Source organism: Pinus tabuliformis, chromosome 7 (genome assembly GCF_031772625.1).
Source record: "Pinus tabuliformis cultivar Carrire ecotype Pingquan chromosome 7, CPIR1, whole genome shotgun sequence".
Classification (NCBI taxonomy): domain Eukaryota; kingdom Viridiplantae; phylum Streptophyta; class Pinopsida; order Pinales; family Pinaceae; genus Pinus; species Pinus tabuliformis.
In genome coordinates, this window is record NC_142293.1 from 1,061,851,177 (window position 1) to 1,061,872,167 (window position 20,991).

Here is a 20,991-nt window from a genome sequence, read left to right on the forward strand (position 1 = left end):
CCACCTAAAATTACCAACAGAATGTGAATATTAGCATGCATACGAGGCATGCATATGATAGCCACATATGCATGTACTGCACTAGTATACCTACTAGTTAATATTGAACATGTCTAAGTATAGGGTAATGAATTGATTTGTGAAGTAAATACTTAACGCTGATGAAAATGTCGACCAGGATACTTAATATGTATACCACCGTTATAATATATAATTAATACATTATTTAATAATAAAGTAGCTATACAAGATTGTGAACTAAATTAAATGAATTAAATTTATAAAATTAATTAAATTTATTCGAAAAATAGATAAATAAATAGATAAGAATTAAACTATGAAATAAAATTTAAATAAAAAAGAAACATTATAAAGTATAAATTATACCAATAAAATATTTGATTAATTCTCAATAAAAGGATACGTAACTTTATAAAAGTTCTTTTATACTCAAACCGCCTCTTCAGAACCGTGGAGAAGGCAGATGAGTAAGTTGGACCTCCACGTGCTGAAAGGCAATGGAGACAGAAGACCTGGTAGGAGGTTGAGACAGTGGTGTGGGAAGGTATAAGGAGAAGGTGGAACATACAAAGAGGGGGGTCTTTTCCGGGAGTTTGTTTTCGAAGAAATAGAGGACAAATCTACAGCAGAGAGCCACAAATAGAGAAAGAGAGTGAAGCCTTGATTTTTCTTAGAGTTTTTGGGCACAGGGGCTAGAGTGCTTCAAATTTGAAGTATTATGGAGTTGGGTACCGAGGTTGTGCCCAGTTTGGCAGGGAGGTTTTGGTCTTTAGGTAATATGAGCAAATAGGGAAACATCAAACAAGAAACTTTTTCAAATTAACTTCCAAGTATTCTTCTGCATTTTAATTTCAAATTCACTGTCTGGTTAAGATAAATTTAGGGCAAAAATTATGAATTCTAGTTAAATTGTTAGAGCGAGTTTCATATTCTAGTTAAAGTAAATGTCTGAGTAAATCACAGAGTTTGGGTATATTTTATGTAATTTAGGGCTCTACAGAAGTTGTGAAGCTGCTAGGTCGACGTTGTTGAAGCTGCATCAAGGTCGAAGTTGCAGAAACTGTTGTTGGGGTTGAAGTTTGTTGTTGGAACTTGTTCAAGAAGGAAAAAATTGGATTGGTCTTGGAGGGTCTTGGTCAAGGGTCATTGGTCTTGGAATTCGTCAATTAAAGTTCTATAAGAAGAGAAAAAATCTAATGGGTTATTCCTCTCAGTTGAAGAGGTTTTGGCCCTAGCTGTTCGCCTACATCTTGTGTCCTATTGCCTCACTATTATTTATAATTTGGTAACTGTTTGATGATAGACAACACTAATAATAATAAAGGAAAGAAGAAGTTAACCAAGTAAAGTAAAAAATACATCACCAGTAGTTATCAAATTAAGAGAAATCACCTACACTTGTTGGCCCTAGATTTCTCAACAGGGTTGTACAATCGTACAACAAATTGTACTTTATCAGGCAGGTCATACCATTCAGTTCGAGGTGATTTTTGTTTGCCATGCAGCTGCTTGGTTTTAGTAGACTGTGGAAGATTCCTTGTAAGTTTTTCGAAGGAATGAAAAGCTAAATTTGAGGAGAAATTACATGTATATGTGTGACATTGTTTTTTATGCATCTACTATTTAATTTCTAGCCAGTGTGTGCTTGATGCTATGGTTTGAATTTAATTTCTAAATTCAACAATTTACTAGTTTAATTGAGATCATAAGGACACTAGTCATCTAGGAATGGAATTTTTACATGCTATTAGAGTTATTTCTCTTATTGAGATTCATAGAGATTTGCAGCGGTAAATCAAATTGCTTGGAAGCAGGACCTGTGGTTAGAAGGTTTCAGAACTAATTTTCAGATTTGGGAATTCGTGTAATAGATCTCAAAGGTGGCATCAGTCAACCTCAGATTTAAGACAGATTGGATGGTGCCTTGAATTTCTTATCATGGAAGGTGAGGGTTACACAATTTCTGGAAGAAAATTATCTTTCAGATATTGTCAAAGACATTGTGACGCCACCTACAGATTTGTAGCAGTTGACAGCTCATAACAAGAGAGAAGCGAAGGCCAAGCAAATGATCTTGCATGCCATAAAGGATTTCCTAGTTCCTCATATATCAAAGAAGAAGACAATGAAGGAGATGTTTGATGCTCTAGTTAGTCTCTACTAGCGTGAGAAAATAAATAGGAAGATGACATTGAGAACCAAACTCAAATCCATAGAGATGACTAGATCAGGGTCAATGTAAGGACTAAAAATAATTTAAACAGCTTTTTACTCTGAACAGGATATGAAATCTTTATGAACATGCTCTGAAATTTAACAAAATTTCATATATCAAATTGATTGATTTGATGAGAAGTACCTACCTGTTTTCCTGCGGATGAAGAGGCTTCAGAATTGCTCCAGCTCTCGCTCCCGTTACCAAAAGACCATAACCTCCCAGCCAAACTAAGTACAACCTAGGTACTCAGTCCAGAATGCTTCTCAATTGCTGCACTCTGTTCCCCCGTGCCCAAAAACTTCAGAACAAACAAGGCTCAGTATTTACTGTTGAAAACTCTGTGTTACAAATTTTCCTCCTCTTTTTCCTCTCCTTCCTCCAACCACTCCTTCCTTCTTATAAGTCTCCGTTCACTGACTTCCTCCATCTCCGTGTCCTAATTTTGATATGTGTTGATTTTATAAAACAAAATCTGATTTGATTTGGTGATTTTATTCGAATATCTAAATTTGATTTAATAAAGTTTATTTATTATTTTAATGATTTAATTTATTTAATTTATAATTTCAATTTAATTAATTTTATTTAATTTCATAAATTTTAATTTACAAATTAAAATTTTAAACATTAAAACTAACATTTCTTTTCATTTGAGGGTTTATTATATATAGCGCGTTACATACAGGTCCATGCATATGTAGCTATCGTATGGAGGCCTCGTATGTATGCTAATACTTGTATTTTATTTATAGCTATAGGTGGGTCATTACAGTCAACCACCAATTACCTTATGAAGGTCACGTATAAATTCATGATCAACTTGCAATATTCGAGAGTAAGTTGTGGATGAAGAGGTAGTGAACGTGGTATCAAATGGATTCTAGTTTCATGGGAATCAATTAACAAAAGTATTTGTGCTCGAGAGAATCTTTCTAAATTTGAGAGGCTTTGGGATGATTGTATCTAGGAGGAGACTTGGATGGAGTCAAAGACTAGCAAGAAGGGTGGTGATGAGAACCTAGCTCTATTTGGTCAATCAAATAAGGGCAAAGGTAAAGGACCCAACAAGGGTAAGGGAAAGAGTAAGAAGTCAACCTCACAGCCAAGAAAGGACTTGAATAAAATCAAGTGCTTCATTTGTCATAAGCATAGTCATTATGCATCACAGCATTCAAAGAAGAAGCATAAGGGAAAGCAACAATAGAGGTAGGTAGTAGCCTCTGCAAAAACTTAGATAAATGAGTTCGCTACCAAGTTTGAGAAGGACTTCTCCATGATATCTTGCCTTTCTACTAGCACAATTCCAATGAATTGTGGTATGTAGACAGTGGGACATCTCAACTTATGACATCAACCCAACAGTTATTTTCTAGACTAAAGGAGGACTCGAGAGTACAAGTTGAGGTTGGTGATGATGCCAACTACCTAATAGCATGGGTTGGTACCAATGTTATCAAAAGATGACCGCTAATCAAGCTAATAGAGCCCCAAAAAAATACATAAATGTACAAATTTTGTAATATATATATATATATATATATATATATATATATGAATCCAAACCATTATACACAAATATGCAAAGTTTCTCATAGATATAGCAAGGGTGCATATAACCAAAATAGCACCAAGTGCAATCCATCTCTGAACCAAAAATACATCAACAAAGACATTGTAGATGGCCTCTAGTGTCCAAAAAAAAAATCATACTACAACAAATACCTACATGTCATGAAAATCATTGTCTATATTGGGATCCTCATCATCAATATTACCCTCTAGGCATTAAAAAAGATAGAAAAAGCTTAACATGTCAAAACAAGATTTTGTTTAAGTGATAGCTACATTTTTACTAGGGCCATGACAAAGAAGTTCAATAATCAATGCCACCAACATTGAGGTGCATACAGGAATTGATGTTCTTGATTAAATGTTAGTTCCATACCCTCATACATGACAGACTCCAATGGAAACGTTGCAATCCTCCCAATCTTGAAATCCTAAAAACTGTGAAGACCATTGGATTTTGAGTGGAATCTAAAATTCTACCTTCTCCATATGAAATCCAATGAGGTTGGAACCACTCTCAAACATTCTGAAACAATTAATGGTAATGTTAAAAATTTAAGTAAAATAATGAAAATGAAAGACAAAGGAGAATTTAAGAATTTAACATTACCATTAATTACATAGCATTAGTAGGGAAATATGGTCAAACACTAGGTTGGCCCACTCATAAACCAATGTTTAAAAAAAATTGCATTGAAAGGGTCCTTGGTAGAATCATACAAAACAGGTCAATTATGTAAAGAACCAGTCGGTTTCGTATAAAATTGGCCAGTTCAGTATTGAACCAGCATTTTCCAATTTGTGATAGTAATTCAAACTAGTTTTCCCTATAAAAAAATCGAACCAGCGGATTCAATCTGGTTCTTATAACACTGGTTGGTACCATTCCCTTCCAGCGCGAGTCAAGTAACCTTGTAGATTTTGATGATGACTAATTTGTTCCAAGTCTCAAGAAAAACCTGCTTTTTATTTTGATCATGGAGGATAAGGGATTTTTAATTGAGTTCAAGAACTAGCAATTCCTTAGTATATCGAAATCTGGCCCAAATAAAACTCAAGTAATAGGGGTTAGAGAAGGTCATTTTTACATGTTGCGGGATAAACCTATTTGAGTCCCGGTGCATAATAGTGAAAGCTTCTATGAATTGTGGCATAAGAGGATGAGGCACCTACATCATAGGGTGTTTCCTATTCTGAGCGAGTAGTCACAACTGTTCCAAAGTTCAACATTGAGTAGCATGGCGTATGCAAAGGGTGCATGCTTGGAAAGCATGCCAAGATTGATTTCCCAAGCAATGAGCATAGGTCTAATGGGATTCTAGACCTAGTACATTCAAATGTTTGTATAACAATGTCAATAGCATCAATAAAAGAAGCATATATTGTTAATTTTAGGTATGTTCTATGCTTAGAGCAATGTATTTCAATTTTCATAGTTAGCTCAATATCTTTTCCAGATTAGCAATCACATCAGCATAATAGTAAATTGCAGATAGAACATAAACATAAATCGCAGAAGACAAGCCAAGACAAGAGGACACAAGATGTGGTGCTAGCCAAGGACAAACCCTAATGTGGGGAAACCCTTGATCAATTCTTCTTATTTGTTCTTCAATAGTTTAGCAGAGAGAGAAATAGTACATATACAACAGAAGTCAACACTTTGACTTATCTAAATAAGAGCATAGATCATCTCTAAGAAGATGATACATGAGGTAGCTGAACTCAGTTGAAGACATGCTGCTTCAACTGATTCTCCAAGGTGACTCCATCATGCTACACCTATCATTGTGTTGCACCTCACTGTGTTGCACCCAATCATCATGTTGGACCTCATTACCATGTTGCATACATCATATTGTTGCACCTTATGCTGCACCTCCTGTACTGCATCATCTTGTTGTACCTTATCATCTTACTGCACTCACCGGTGTTGCCTCATACTGTACCTCACTATGCCCATCATGTTGCATCTCATTGTAGCCTTTATTATCACTGTATAGCACTTTGCAAGCGTTGCACGATGCCCATCACTGTACTGTTGAGCTCTTTATTGCACTATGTTGTAGTGTACTTGCATCTTCCATTGTTGTATAAATGTTGCACCATGTACTTGCTGCACCAAGTACCATTGTTGCCATGCATCATTGTTGCTATGTACCATTGTTGCTATGTCAAGCCACCAATTTGGCTCCCACAGACTACCCAATAATTTGATCCAAACTAACCGAAAGAACGGATCCAACACACATCACAACTGTTGCTCCAACTCTGTTGTACTACTGTCCCTATGCTACAACAACTCTTAAATACTACACAAACAGTCTCCCTTTTTTTGCGACCAAGGCAAGGAAGGTTCCTCCTTACATGAGTTGTTTTTCTGGGCTTTTGTAGCCCCTAACTCCTCCACGGTGGCCAGTTTTGGAGTGGCTAGGCCTGCGGCCTACCACAGACCTCCGCTGCCTCCTACAGCCCACTCAATACACCTTACGTTGCCCTCCAAACTGCTCATAGGGCTTGTGGCTTACCCACAGTAGCCTACATTACCTTTCACCAAAAGTTTGGCACTCAAGAACACCTCCACATTGGCTAAAATAGTCTGCCCTTATCTCAGCCCTCTAGGGAGTTACCTCGGCCTTCACAGCAATTCAGCCCTCAAACATACCCTAGAAACAACCCTAAAACACCACGTTGTTCTGTCCCTCTTTGTTGCGGCTGGGGCATGATAGACCTGTGGCTAGGGCAGCGAGTATAGGCCTCTTTCACCGTGTTCATGCGACTGTGGCTAGGCATCCTTTAGGCGGCACATAGGGCAGGTTGGGGCAGCGTATAGAAGCAGGGATCTCTTCTCTTGGACTGTGGGTAGATCATCCTCTTTAGGACTGCGGCTAGGGCTTCATCCTCCTAAATTTCTCTTCCACTAAAACCCAAAACAAGTGGAGAGAAATCAAGAGTGAAGTGTGTCTTCAAATGAATCTCATGCCACTTCCTTTTATATTAAAACGTTGAGCACACGTGGGGGTTATTTGGTTGTTGGCCGACCTTGACGAATTGTCCCATTAACACAAATAAATTCATATCTCCAGGAATACTTATCTGAATCCGAATGATCTTTAGATCAATCCTATACCTCTCAATGAGAGGATCCAAGAAAAATATCAGCGGCCATAAATAAGATGACCCACATGGAATTTGGCCCTAGTTTCCAATTTTAGCACTCCCTCTCAACTAGGGAGAACTCCATCTGTTGATCCATCTACCAGACTGTACTATCTCTACCATCAGTGCCCTGCATTGCTTTGCTCTGCTGAACCATGAAGAAGAAAAATTGATCGAGAATGTCTCATACCATTCTCTACTGACCCGAAGTCAGTCCCATATAAAGGGAGTGCTCAATAGCGCTCTTACTGACCCAAAGTCAGTTCTAGAGAGTGTCATACCACTCTTACTGATCCCAGATCAATTCCAAGAGAGAGTGAGCTATATCACTCTTATTGATCTCAGATTAGTTCCAAGATAGAGTGAGCTATATCACTCTTACTGATCCCAGATCAATTCCAAGAGAGAGTGAGTTATATCACTCTTATTGGTCCCAGATCAATGCCAAAAGAGAGTGAGCTATATCACTCTTACTGACCCGAAGTCAGTTCCAATTGATCCCAGATCAATGTCAGTCATCCTAGCATAGGGAGTACGGTAGATACACGATGCGTCCATCAGTACTACTATGGTCCCTAACCCCATTTCCCTACTCATTGGCCAAATGAGAGGTACTTTCCATGAATCCCAGACTGCATGGGTAGGATGCCTCGACAGGAGAACCACTCATCCTATCCATAAGTCGCCACGACGTATCACAGGGGAAGGCTGAACCATTCACCCTGTACACAGGGCACCACTAGGGGAGGGTGAGTCGCCCTATGGTCACTTGTTGCTCCAAGAAGTACCCCAAGCCCCCCCGAAGCTCCCAGAGCTCGATGCATGCATCATATAGGACCCTCATAAGAGGGTCTCTCAACGACTCCAAGTCATTCTGGAATGTCACAAATTTGACCTTTCCCGGGGACTTTGACAGAATGTCTGCAACCTGCACATCAGTCCCGATGCGATGGAGTTTCTTGCTCATCAATGCACCATATCCCAAATAAAATGGTACCGAACGTCTATATGCTGGAGAATCATAGAATACGGGATTCCTCAATAATCGAATCCCCCCTGGTTGACACAAAAGATCATGGTGGTATCCATCATGTGTACAAACAGCTCACTGAAGAGCTTCCACAACCAGGCAGCTTCACACAAGGTCATACTCGTAGCTATGTATTCGGTCTCAGCGGTGCTTATAGAAACCGACTTCTGCTTTCTGCTCATCCAGGATATTGAAGTAGAACCCAAAGAGAACTAGCACTCAAGTGCTCTTGCGATCCTCCACACTGCCTGCCTAATCAGCATCAGAATAATCATGCAGCTTCACATTTCCGGCAGTGTATCTCAATCCATGAGAGATTGTGCCCTGAAGATATCTCAAATGATTCTTGGCACAAATCGAGTGAGACTCAACCAAATATGAGCCCAACATGCTAACTGCAAAACATATATCTGGACGGAAGTTCACCAAGAACATCAATGCGAATAAGTTTATGAAACTCAGAGGCATTTCCCAAATCAGGTCCAGCATCCCTACGACATAACTTTTGAAAGTTAAGCTCCATCGAGGTAGTCACGAGCTTGCAGTTCACCATTCCAAATCCGGAATCCAACTCCCTCTTACTTTTGCAAATGAGAGGGTTTGCACCTGTCAAAAAGAGGTTGTCCTCATAAGGTGCCAGTATGAGAGGTCTATCATCCACAATCTTCAAGCAATGGTTTGGATCGACTTCACTCCTAGTGAATCTCAGCTTCATCAGACAGCTATCAATCCTCTCATATTAAGCCCGGGGTGTTTTGCTTCAAGCCATAGAGGGCTTTCTTCCACCTGCATACATGAGATTCCCGATCATGAATCTCAAACCCCTCGAGTTGTTCCAAACCTGTGGACCTGCTACATGAGGGGAATGGTCCCCTTGTAAGATTTTCCTTTGGTACATCTCGGACATGTACCTTCATGCTCTTCTTGAATTCAAGCATCCTTGTCACCATCTAACTCACATCGGGTAGGGCACCATAATAAGCAGACCTCCGGTGCTATAGATGAGATGTGTCAACTGACATGGTCCCCAATGGACTTCCTGCAACTTGATATAGATTGCCAACCCTAAATAAAAGCATTTTTGAAAATTCTATTTTCAAACATGTACCTTTCCATCGATGAATGCCACCCTGAAACCTTTGACTTCCATTGTCGAAATGGACACCAAGTTCTTCTTGCAATCAGGTACATAAAAGAGATTCTTGTAAATGAATCGAGTTACCCTTATTCAATTGAGGGGTAACATTCCTTACACCCTTTCCGGGATAGGTGGCTTTGACTCCACGTATAATTCCATGATTGTTTCCATCTCTATCAATTTAGAGAGAGCACCCTTCTATCCGACGAAGTGCCTTGAAGCACTACAATCAATAAGCCAGATTCCCAAAGAGTACAGAGGAGAGAGCCAATATAAGATAATGCTTCAACATTTGATTCTTCATACCTGGGGTTCCTTGCTTTCTTTGAAGAGTCGGCTATTTCCTTGATGACCTGCATTACTTGTCATTCCTCCGATCATTGAAGATGTCCCTGGAATGATTGTTATCATCATCAAGTGATGTGTCCCTACCATTCGGACACTCCTTCACATAGTGGTTGAACTTATTACAAACAAGGCATCTGCCTTTCCTTCCACCCTTAGATTCGGACTTCCCATTGAATTAGGTAGGCCATCAAAATCTTGCGTTGTGCCATTCTGATAATATTCTCTGCTTCGACTTCACCCTTGGTGAATTTGAAAAGGGATGAAGAATCCATTGATCCTTTTGTCACTTCCCAACTGTCTTTGGTGATTGCTCTTTCACTCTTGCTTGGGCTTTGTTTTCACCTCATCTCTGATACCATGTTAATTTTAGGTATGTTCTATGCTTAGAGCAATTTATTTCAATTTTCACAGTTAGCTCAATATATTTTCCAAATTAGCAATCACATCAGCATAATAGTAAATTGTAGATAGAACATAAACGTAAATCGCAGAAGACAAGCCAAGACAAGAGGACACAAGATGTGGCACTAGTGAGGGACAAACACCAATGTGGGGAAACCCTTGATCAATTCTTCTTATTTGTTCTTCAATAGTTCAGCAGAGAGAGATAGTACATATACAACAGAAGTCAACACTTTGACTTATTTAAATAAAAGCATAGATCATCTCTAAGAAGATGATACATGAGGTAGTTGAACTCAGTTGAAGACATGATGCTTCAACTAATTCTCCAAGGTGACTCCATCATGCTACACCTATCATTGTGTTGCACCTCACTATGCTGCACCCAATCATCATGCTGGACGTCATTACCATGTTGCATACATCAACTGCTGCACCTTCCTGTACTACATCATCTTGTTGTACCTTCTCATCTTGCTACACTCACCAGTGTTGCCTCATACTGTACCTCATTGTGCCCATCATTTTGCATCTCATTGTAGCCTTTATTATCACTATACAGCACTTTGCAAGTGTTGTACGATGCCCATCATTGTACTACTGAGCTCTTTATTGCACTATGTTGCACTGTACTTGTAGCTCCCATTGTTGTATCAATGTTGCACCATGTACTTGATGCACCAAGTACCATTGTTGCTATGTATCATTACTGCTATGTACCATTGCTACTATGTGAATCCACCAATTTGGCTCCCATAGTATGCCCAACAATCTGATCCAAACTGACCCAAAGAATGGATCCAACACACATCACAACTGTTGCTCCAACTCTGTTGTACTGTTGTCCCTGGTTAGGGCATATGCATGCTGCAACAACTCTTAAATACTACACAAATAGTCTCCCTTTTTCTGTGGCCAAGGCAAGGAAGGTTCCTCCTTACATGAGTTGTTGTTTTGGGCTTTTGTAGCCCCTAAATCCTCCACGCTAGCCTGTTTTGGAGTGGCTAGGCCTACGGCGTACCACAGACCTGCGCTGCCCCTTATAACCCACTCAATACACCTTGCGTTGCCCTCCAAACTGCTCATAGGGCTTGCGGCTTACCCACAATAGCCTACATTGCCTTTCAACAAAAGTTTGGCACTCAAGAACACCTCCACGCTGGCTAAAACTCTCTGCCCTTATCTCAGTCGTCTAGGGAGTTACCTCGGCCTTCCTTCACAGCAATTCGGCCCTCAAACATACCCTAGAAACAACCCTAAAACACCATGATGTTCTGTCCCTCTTTGTTTCGGCTAGGGCATGATAGCCTGCGGCTAGGGCATGATAGGACTACGGCTACGCATCCTTTAGGTAGCGTATAGGGCAGGTTGGGGAAGCGTATAGAAGCAAGGATCCCTTCTCTTGGACTGCGGGTAGATCATCCTCTTTAGGACTGCGGCTAGGGCTTCATCCTCCTAAATTTCTCTTCCACTAAAACCCAAAACAAGTGGAGAGAAATCAAGAGTGAAGTGTGTGTTCAAATGACTCTCATGCCACTTCCTTTTATACTAAAACGTTGAGCACATGTGGGGGTTATTTGGTTGCTGGCCGACCTTGACGAATTGTCCCATTAACACAAATAAATTCATATCTCCATGAATACTTATCCGAATTAGATGATCTTTAGATCAACCATATACCTCTCGATGAGAGGGATCCAAGAAAAATATCAACTGACATAAATAAGATGACCCACGTGGAGTTTGGCCCTAGTTGCCAATTTTAACATATATTATGCTTCCTTTATTGATGACTTCTCTCACAAGACTTGGATCTACTTCTTAAAAACCAAGGCTAATGTCTTTAGCAAGTTTCAAGAGTCCAAAGCTCTAGTTGAAAAACAAACAAGGAGGAAGATTAAGATCTTGAGATTAGACAATGAGGGAGAGTATACCTCTAAGGAGTTCAACGGTTTCAACTTTAGGCAAGGAGGTGGGAATGAAGAGGGAGCTAACTATTCCACTCAATCCATGGCATAATGGAGTTGCAAAGTGGAAGAATCAATCCATCATAGGGCTTGTTGGGACCATGATACATGACCAGGACTTGTTGATGTTTTTTGGGGCAAGTGCATGCAATACAACAGTCTACATCCAAAACCGATGTCTTCCTGGGATATTGGAGGACAAGACACCAAAGGAGGAATTCACTAGTGTGAAGCCAAAAGTGAGTCATTTTAACATCATTGGTTGTCTAGTTTATATCCATGCACTAGAGAAGAGGACTAGGTTGGAGCTCTCCAACAAGAAGGGTTAGTTTATGAGTTACAGTGAGACTTCAAAAGTTTACATGGTCTATGTTCCAAAGCAGATGAAGATATAGTGAGCAGGGATGTACAGTTTGAGGAAGCCTTTGCATTGAGGAAGTCCTAGGAGCCTATTCCAGTGATAAAGGATGAGGAGCAAGAAGCTGCGAAGGTTGAGCCAAGGTCACTAGTGATTTCCAAAGTATATAATATCCTTCAAGTGAAGGGGAGACGATGGTCCCTTCCACTTCTATTAGGAAACCTTGATGGTTCTCTCAAACATTGAGGGAAGCTCAGAGTATGTTGAGACTCGCTAGAGAACATTTAGAGAGAACAAGCCCCTAAAGAAGTTTCTAGGATTCCTGGCATTGATGAATAACATTCTACATTCTGAGCCTTCTAGATTTTAAGAGGCAACAAACTAGTAGGTATGGCGGGATGCCATGGTGGAGTACAACTCCATCATGAAGAATGATGTTTGGGATACAATGCTAAGATCATTCATGCAATAGGTGACATCATTGAAAAGTTCAAAGCAAGGTTCATGGCAAGAGTATTCTTCCAGAAAGAGGAGTGGACTATGAGGAGATATTTGCTCTAGTTTCCAAGTACACTTCCACTCAAGAAATTATGTCTTTAGTTTTCGTTTATGGAATGGAGGAGTATGGACTCAAGCAGGAACCAATACCAAGGATACAAACAATGATGAAGGATACAAACAACCCATCACATTCATGACCAAGATGCTCAAGGATGTTGAACTTAATTACGTCATAGAGAAAAAGCTAAGTGTATGCATTATTCAAATCATTGAAGTATTTTTGTACTTTTGTGGGCTATTCGAGAGTAGTGGCATTTTTCCCCCATCATGTTGTCAAGGAGATATTATTGCAACAACATTTATTGGGAACAAGAGGAAAGTGGGTAGCAAATATATAAGAGTATGATCTTGAGATTAAACCCACGAAAGTGATTAAGGGTCAAGGACTTGCTATACATGACTTCCAAATTGACAACTTGGTGCTTTTATGGAATAAGAAGGGTGAAAAACCAAGTAATCATGGTAGATTTGAAATTTTATGGTTAGGCCCTTACATTATTATTGAAATCACAGGTGAAAACTCCTTCCACATTTTTCATCTAGATGGAGAGACTTCCACTACCCATCAATGGACAAGCCATCAAGCTCTACCATAAAGGTATAAATTGATGCTATCAAGGGCTTATTCCTAAATATTAGTTTGTTGTCATTTTTGCTTACATGATTTAATTTATTGATGTGATGTCATTTGGATGCTCTAGTTTAGTTACATATTTTGCCATGTCATTTCTATTTCCATTATTTCAACTTTGTTAGTTAGTAGTTATTGTTGAATTTCCATGACCTTGGGTCTAGGTTAGAGTCTTAAAATCACTGATGCTACCAAACCAAGAATCTCAACCATAAACGACTTTGCACAGCGGAATAAAATAGTAGTAAATCACACAAGCATAGAATATAGACAACTTTTTAAGTTTTTAAACTTCGTTATATTAAACAACATATAATACAACAATCTAGGGCTCCCATACCAGGGATAATGGCCCTCATACATCCACTAGTACAAGATACAAAACTGGGGCTTGGTGTCAGTCCATCGACAACCAATCTATCCTTAACAAGATACTCTGACCATTTGGTTGTCGCATGCCCCCTCAGCTCCTCTCAATCATACCCCGTACCTGCCCGATCCTTCGACTCCCGATCTGCAGCTCCTGCCTCTATCAATGCTACAAGTCCTTCTGGCCACTGAATCTCGGTTGTCAATTTGCTCTCTAGTTGTGCCTTAATCCATCAAGGCCACAACACATTGAAACTCATGTCGAGTTGTTCACGGCTCCACTTGTGAACAACTCTCAATTGTTCACTGCTACTCCTCAGATACTCAGGGACTTCAGCCCACTATGGTCTTCCTGCATTGCTCTAATGAAGACTACTCTGACCATTTGGTTGTCGCATGCCCCCTCAGCGCTTCTCAATCATACCCCGTACCTGCTCGATCCTTCGACTCCCGATCTGCAGCTCCTGCCTCTATCAATGCTCCAAGTCCTTCTGGCCACTGAATCTCGGTTGTCAATTTGCTCTCTAGTTGTGCCTTAGTCCATCAAGGCCACAACACATTGAAACTCATGTCGAGTTGTTCACGGCTCCACTTGTGAACAACTCTCAATTGCTCACTGCTACTCCTCAGCTACTCAAGGACTTCAGCCCACTATGGTCTTCCTGCATTGCTCCAATGAAGACCAACATAGGGCACGGAGGGTTGCCGCCTACCACTACAAGATGTCCATCTCCCACAATGAACACGGGCTAGGAGGACTGCGCATCTTCTGCTGTAGATGTCCTTCTCCACATACAAGTCTCGGGCTCTAGAAACTGCTCCTGGTTGATCGAACCCTTGAGCTCAACAACTGCCTCTCTCGCAACTACCTTTGTCCATCAAGGTGTTGCTCACCGGGCTCCAACTTGGACACTATCATGTTGTAGCATCTGCACCTAGTTAGGGCATCCCCACACTTAGGAGACCCTTACACATGGCTGCCCACAGACTCCATCAATCTGCCCTTTACTCTGCAATAGAGGAGCTATTGCACAAATTTGGGCTCCAATAATATGTCCTCACCTAGGACATCGATCCACCATGAGATCTGCTCCTAGTTGGAGTTCCTTCATGCCCAAGGCAACTCCAACAAATGGCTCCCATGGGCTGCAAACTAACCAATCCAAGATTGGTCACAAACTATGACCCAATACAAGGCATCAATAGAGAAAATACATACCTTTGTTTTGTTGTTCATGGGCAGTGTTTTGGTCACTAGTTAGGGAACCCACTGTAACCTACAGCAACCCAACATTCTTGCCCAAAACACACTTCAATTAATGCAGCCTCCACTCCTTTACATGCTAGGTGACCTTGCTGTGTGAGGAGGCACCTACAGCTCCTTGTTAGGGTTGTTTTAACCCTCAAAACACCACCCACAGGCCTGCAGCCTAGTCATCACAAGAGGTCTCCTTCTCGGCCTGTTTTAGGATGAATTTGTTGCGTCCCTTGCCAGAACAGTTCCTCAACAATGCAGCCCTTCAGCAAGGTATCTTCCAACTCTAGGTTACCTGAGTTTGACTTCAAACAGTCCTCCACACCTTTGCTGGCCTATCCTTCTTGCTGCAGCCTCCAACAATGTATTTTCTCCTCCTTTCTTCACTTCTGGACTGATGTGACTGTTGTCACCTTGGCTAACTGGTTAGCGCTTCCTAACAGTCCTTGTTAGGCCCCTCCAATCAGCTCCTAAGGCCTCCTACAGCTGCGGCATAGCCTCCCTTCCTTGTTGCTGTCAAACGCTACAATACAGGGCTAAAAACAACCCCTATACTCACCCAACAGCCCACTGTTTGGGGCTCAGCCTATCTGCAATGTCTCCTGTGCAATCCACTGCCCAAAACAGAGTTTAACCTTGCCACAAACACCCTCACAAATAGCCCAGATCTCCTACACAACTCATCCTCTGCATCCTCCTTGAATCTGCTCAGCTGTCTAGAGAAAAACAGACCCAAACTCTCTCCTTCTCCCACCTTCGCTCAAGCTCCAAGGTCTGCGGCCATCACAGAAGTATCCTCTCCCAAAAATGTGAGTTCTTCTTCTTGTGTTCTCCAAATCAATGAGGAAATAACCTCCTCTCACCTCCTATATATACACCAATGGAGGGCTCCAACGAATTCATGAAGGGTCATGTCTATTGGATGAATCCTCCTCAAGCCTACATGACTTGACTGTCCAAATACTAATGACAACTTCAAAAATTCATAACTCAAGTTCTAGAGCTCTGATTTGAGTGATCTTCAAAGCATTGGAATCAGCTCGCCAAGCTCTATCACCTCAAATTTTCTCAAGCTCAAATTCATCATGGTTTTGACCCAAATCCCGATGGGTGCAAAACCCCATGCTTGGGTTCCAAGCCCACAAGCCTACTTGTGGTGCTTTGACCTCCAACCCTCAACACTAGGGCTTGGAGTACCTCCCAAGCTACATAAAAATCAAAAGTTATTTCATTTTTTATTATTACCATGTTAAGAAAGGATAGGACTTTGGTCTGATTCTCTACATGTATTTTACGTCATATTGGTTGAGCTTTTCAGATGAAAGGTGGAACATTTTGGGGTTCTCACATCCTCCCAAGTAGAGCATGTGTTCCGCTATTGGAGCCAGTTGTTACCCTTCATATCTAAATGCAGAGTCTAGAAGCAGTCAGATGTTGGGGAGCGCAGTGCAGAGTTGGTAGCAGTGCAATTGGCACAGTGCAGAGTCAACGGCAGCGCGGATTCTTGGATGACAGCGCAATTACTAGCAACAGTCAGAGACTCGAGAGACAGATGCATCATACTGATCACAGTCGATTCAGTATTTAGGATGCTTCTCAGTTGCAGTTGTTGCAGTTGCAGCAGCGACCGATGGAGAGGAAGTTGCAATGCAGATGCAGTGTTGGTCGATTCAGTATTTAGGATGCTTCTCAGTTGCAGTTGTTGCAATTGCAGCAACAACCGATGGAGAGGGATTTGCAGTGCAGATGCAGTGTTGGCAGCAGTATAGCAGGGTCAACAGCAACACAGATGCAGCGCATATCAAAGTTGCGCAGTGGTTTGTGGGCAGCAGCAACCAGACATCAGAAGCGTGACAAGAGATGATGCAAAGACAGAGTGTTGCTACAAGAAGCAGCAACGCCAGAACACATTCCTCTCTAAGAGGGAGTGTTAGTTTTTGTAGGATCAGATGTGTTCTAGCCATGAAATTTTGTGGAAAGGCTAGAATACAGGAAATCTCCAAAACCCATAAATCATTTCTGGAAATTCCACCTAGAAGTGACTTAATTAGATTATTAGTCAGTTTTTAAATATTTCCTAAGTCTAAACTTAGGGAATATGACTAATTAATCAAAATTAATTAAGTTAAGGTGTGAATGTTCTAGAAACTCACACGGATCGACTTCAAGTTAATCCTAGCCATCGATTAAGATCTAATCTTGGTCGTTGAAGTCTCAACAAAGGATTATAAGAAGAAGTCAATGGGGCTTAGAGAAAACACTTCAGCAGTTCGATTTCATGAGCAGATCGATTTTCTGAGTAGCAGTGGTCAATTTTCGGAGAGAGAGTCAGTGTGATGGAAACAATGAGAGTGGGGCAAGGGCCATGAAGCATAAGGAAGGATTCCAGTTCCGGTGAGTGCATCTGCAGAGAGGCAAGGGAGCCACAGTGAGGCTGACGCAGAATAGCGCAATAGCCTCTAGAGGCAATTTTGAATCTGCTGGGGAAAAGCAGAGTTTCAGTGGCAAAAGCTGGGTAGAGGTTCCAGAGGCCAGGAGACACATTTTCCCAGACAGTAGCAGAACAAACGACTTGAGAAGCTAGCTTGAGTTGAGTGCAGAAGTGACTGCGCTAGGGTGACACAGTAGTTGCGCAAATCCAATTTGGACAGCTCAATTTGAGCTAAGGTCAGAGCCCGGATTTGCCTACGAAGTGAGGAAATTCCTCACTAGATTTTTCTTGCCAGATTTTCTCTGTATGATTGCCAGTTTTGTCATCCAGTTGTACTTAGATTATTTCGCTGCTGCATAATAATAAAACCCTCAATTGCTGCACCGGTTTTCCTAAGATTTTTCCGACGACATTAGTCCAAAAATAATTGTCATTTTATGTGTGTGATTTAGTATTTCTTTCAACGTTTATTTCTTCCGCGGTTTATTTGTGTAGGTTGCAGTGTGTTTGATTCATTATTTGTTGTAGCAAATAGTAAATAAATTGTTAAAAATTAATTTTACAATTAGGAGAATTATTTCCAGTTGCTGCAATAGGATTTGGGTTTCTGAATTTTCACACTATGGATGCAGTTACCAGTGAAACAGGAATCGGCGATTTAGCCGATTAATCGCGATTCCCGCTTGGCTCGGTATGGAAACGATCAGATCCGAATCTGCCGGAGTCAAATCGCGTTGACCGAGTTTGACTCGTGGTCAACGCGATTTTGACTCGCGCGTCTACCCGACTCTGCGTTTTTTTCCGAGTCCCGCCAAAATTTTTGGGTTTACGTTTATCGGGTTTCTGTTTGTGGCGTTTACGGTTTATCACTTTATCGACCAGCGTTTCTGTCTGTGGCGTTTACGGTTTATCGGTTTATTCATACTCCCGCGTCCAGCGTCCAGACACCAGCATTTCTGTTTATGAAGAAGAGATGAAAGTCTGCGGATGTTTAGCATGCGATAATGTACTATATACTCTCTTTTTGAAACGGTCAAGACTCAAAACGCTCTGAACTGATAGCTTTTTGGTTTGGTAATGCGGCCGGGCATTTCATTCCCAACTGCATGCGCTTCAAAATTTGAATTGAATTGGCTGCACAAAAGAGAACGATCCAGCTTTTTGTTAATTTCCTTTTTGTCTGGTTTTATTTTTTCATCTCTTTTTTTCTTTTTTTCCAAAATATTTATTTGGTTTTAAATTATAAATACTTTTATTCGACTTTTAATATTTTTAATTATCAAAAATTTTATTAAGCTCGTTTTAAATTATAATGATTTCTATTTAATTTTTAATATTTTAATTATTAAAAATATTTTTATTTGATTTTTTGTTTTTTTAATTATTAAAAATGTGTATATGGTTTTAAATTATAAATATTTTTCTTTAATTTTTGATATTATATTTTATTTTTAATTGTAAAATCGATTTTTATTATATTTACCATTTTTTATATATTTAAATTGATCAAAAACTTGATTGAATTTTGAAAAAGGAAAAACTTAGGCAGGTAACATCATAGTTATTAAAATATATATATATATATATATATATATATATATATATATACTATGATGTTACCTGCCTAAGTTTTTCCTTTTTCAATCCAATGTTACCAGACTCGGAATCGGATCATGTGTGGACTCATAACACATATGAGATACTTATTTATTCATGATATTTTGGACATCTATTGATATTATGCATTGTTTGGACATACCTTTACCCAATATTAACGAAAAATGGTTTTTTTAATTCAATATATGTGTATATTTTTATTTAATGAATTCAACGATTTTTTGCCGATTTTTTCCTGATTTTTTCCCGATCCGATTAAAACTCTTCGCTCTTTTGCCTCGCCGATTTATTGCCGATTCCGAGTCTGGTAACATTGGCAGTTACACAACAAAATTAGACTTTTACACTTCAATGGAAATTATCATGGAATTTCAAGGATGAAAATGCAAATTATCCCATAGGAACATTCATTCATTCTTTGTCCAATGAGTAACGCATGCAAAAATCTCCAATAGTTTCAATGATTCCACTAATTCGCGTTAATTAGGTCACATTATTTCACCGTAAGAAAATAATTGCATGCATTAGACATCCATTAAAACAGAAATAGAGCATCATATTGCACTTACAAGACAAGGAAGAATATATCCATCCACAATCTTTCCAACTAGAAGCTCCAAGAGAGATAGCGAAAATTTTCCTTACATCAAAATGCATTTAATCATCCAAATCACTCCACAAAGTGTAGGCCGAAATTCTTTAGTAGAGAGGTCGAAAACCCCAAGTGTAATGAGTTACAAATGAGGCGCTCCTTTAATTTATATGAGCCTTTAGGAATTCGATTTGGACTAATTAGCCCAATTTAGCCCCTAATCAATTTTTTAATGTGCAAATAATAACCTTATTGGTGACAAACCCACCAAATAGCTCAAAAGTACAAAATAAGCCTTCCTAATGAGGCCGAAATGATAAAATAATGGTGCAAAGGGTCGTTGGAAGGCCAAGATAAGTCCTCCATGTGCCATGATGAAGAGGAGGGCTCCCAAAATGATGACCAAGGGGGTGGCCCCTTGGTTTCCAAGCAAAACATCTGTGGTGCTCCCAAGTGGTTGTGGGGCACAATCAAGGGTCTCATGGGTCTCCAACTGGATCAAACATGTCAATGCTCCATCAATAAGGGTTATAATGATGACATAAGCCCTCTCGTGTCTCTCTGGATGAGACAGAACCCGATCTGGGCCTTGGATCAGCTGCCAAGTGTCAAGTGTAAGTGTGTGTTCTATTGAGCAACATGGTCCAAGTACATCATCATCTCTATATAACTGGGGCATGAACAAACAATGTGTGGTGTTGAAGAAGCCCATGCAATGGCAATCAATGCTCTATTGTGGTGGAGGCCCATGGCTCTCAACACTCACCCTATAAGTGCCACTATGACCCTCTGAAGGGCTTAAACCCCATATAGGGAGACCAAGTCCAAATGGGGAGCCACCTGCAATCCTATATAAGATCCAATGTGTCTCCTCACCTTCTAGTACAACAATTCATTAGTGCAATTGAGTAAATAAGGTTGCAAACCAAGGGCAAAAGTGGATACATGATAATGGCATGCCCTTCCAAATGGGCTTTAGAAGGCACATGTGTTTCTTTGATCAACAAGAGAGGTTAATAAAGGACCCTATTAGGTGGTTTCAACCTCTACGAGAGCAATAGGTCCATGGTACATCCATCAAATGGTAGGTTGATTAAAACTTGACTAAACTGAGGGGGGATGAATCAGCTTAGTCCATTAACAGACATTAAAATTCTTTTCATTAAACTCATTAGCTAAAACATTACATGAGCAACTTAACAAATAATGACCAGCAGATTGAATATGTGAACAGCAAGTAATAAGCAAACCAAAACATCACATCAGCACATAATAACAACATATATTGACACCAGATATAAGTGGAAACCCATAAAGGGAGAAAA

General features: G+C 40.1%; 1 protein-coding gene across 9 annotated transcripts in view; it reads right to left on the minus strand.

Moving 5' to 3' along the window:
- LOC149251293 (putative LRR receptor-like serine/threonine-protein kinase At1g51820) overlaps positions 1-20,991 on the minus strand; it is a 338,812-nt gene that overhangs the window by 288,935 nt on the left and 28,886 nt on the right. The gene's annotated exons all lie outside the window — the stretch shown is intronic.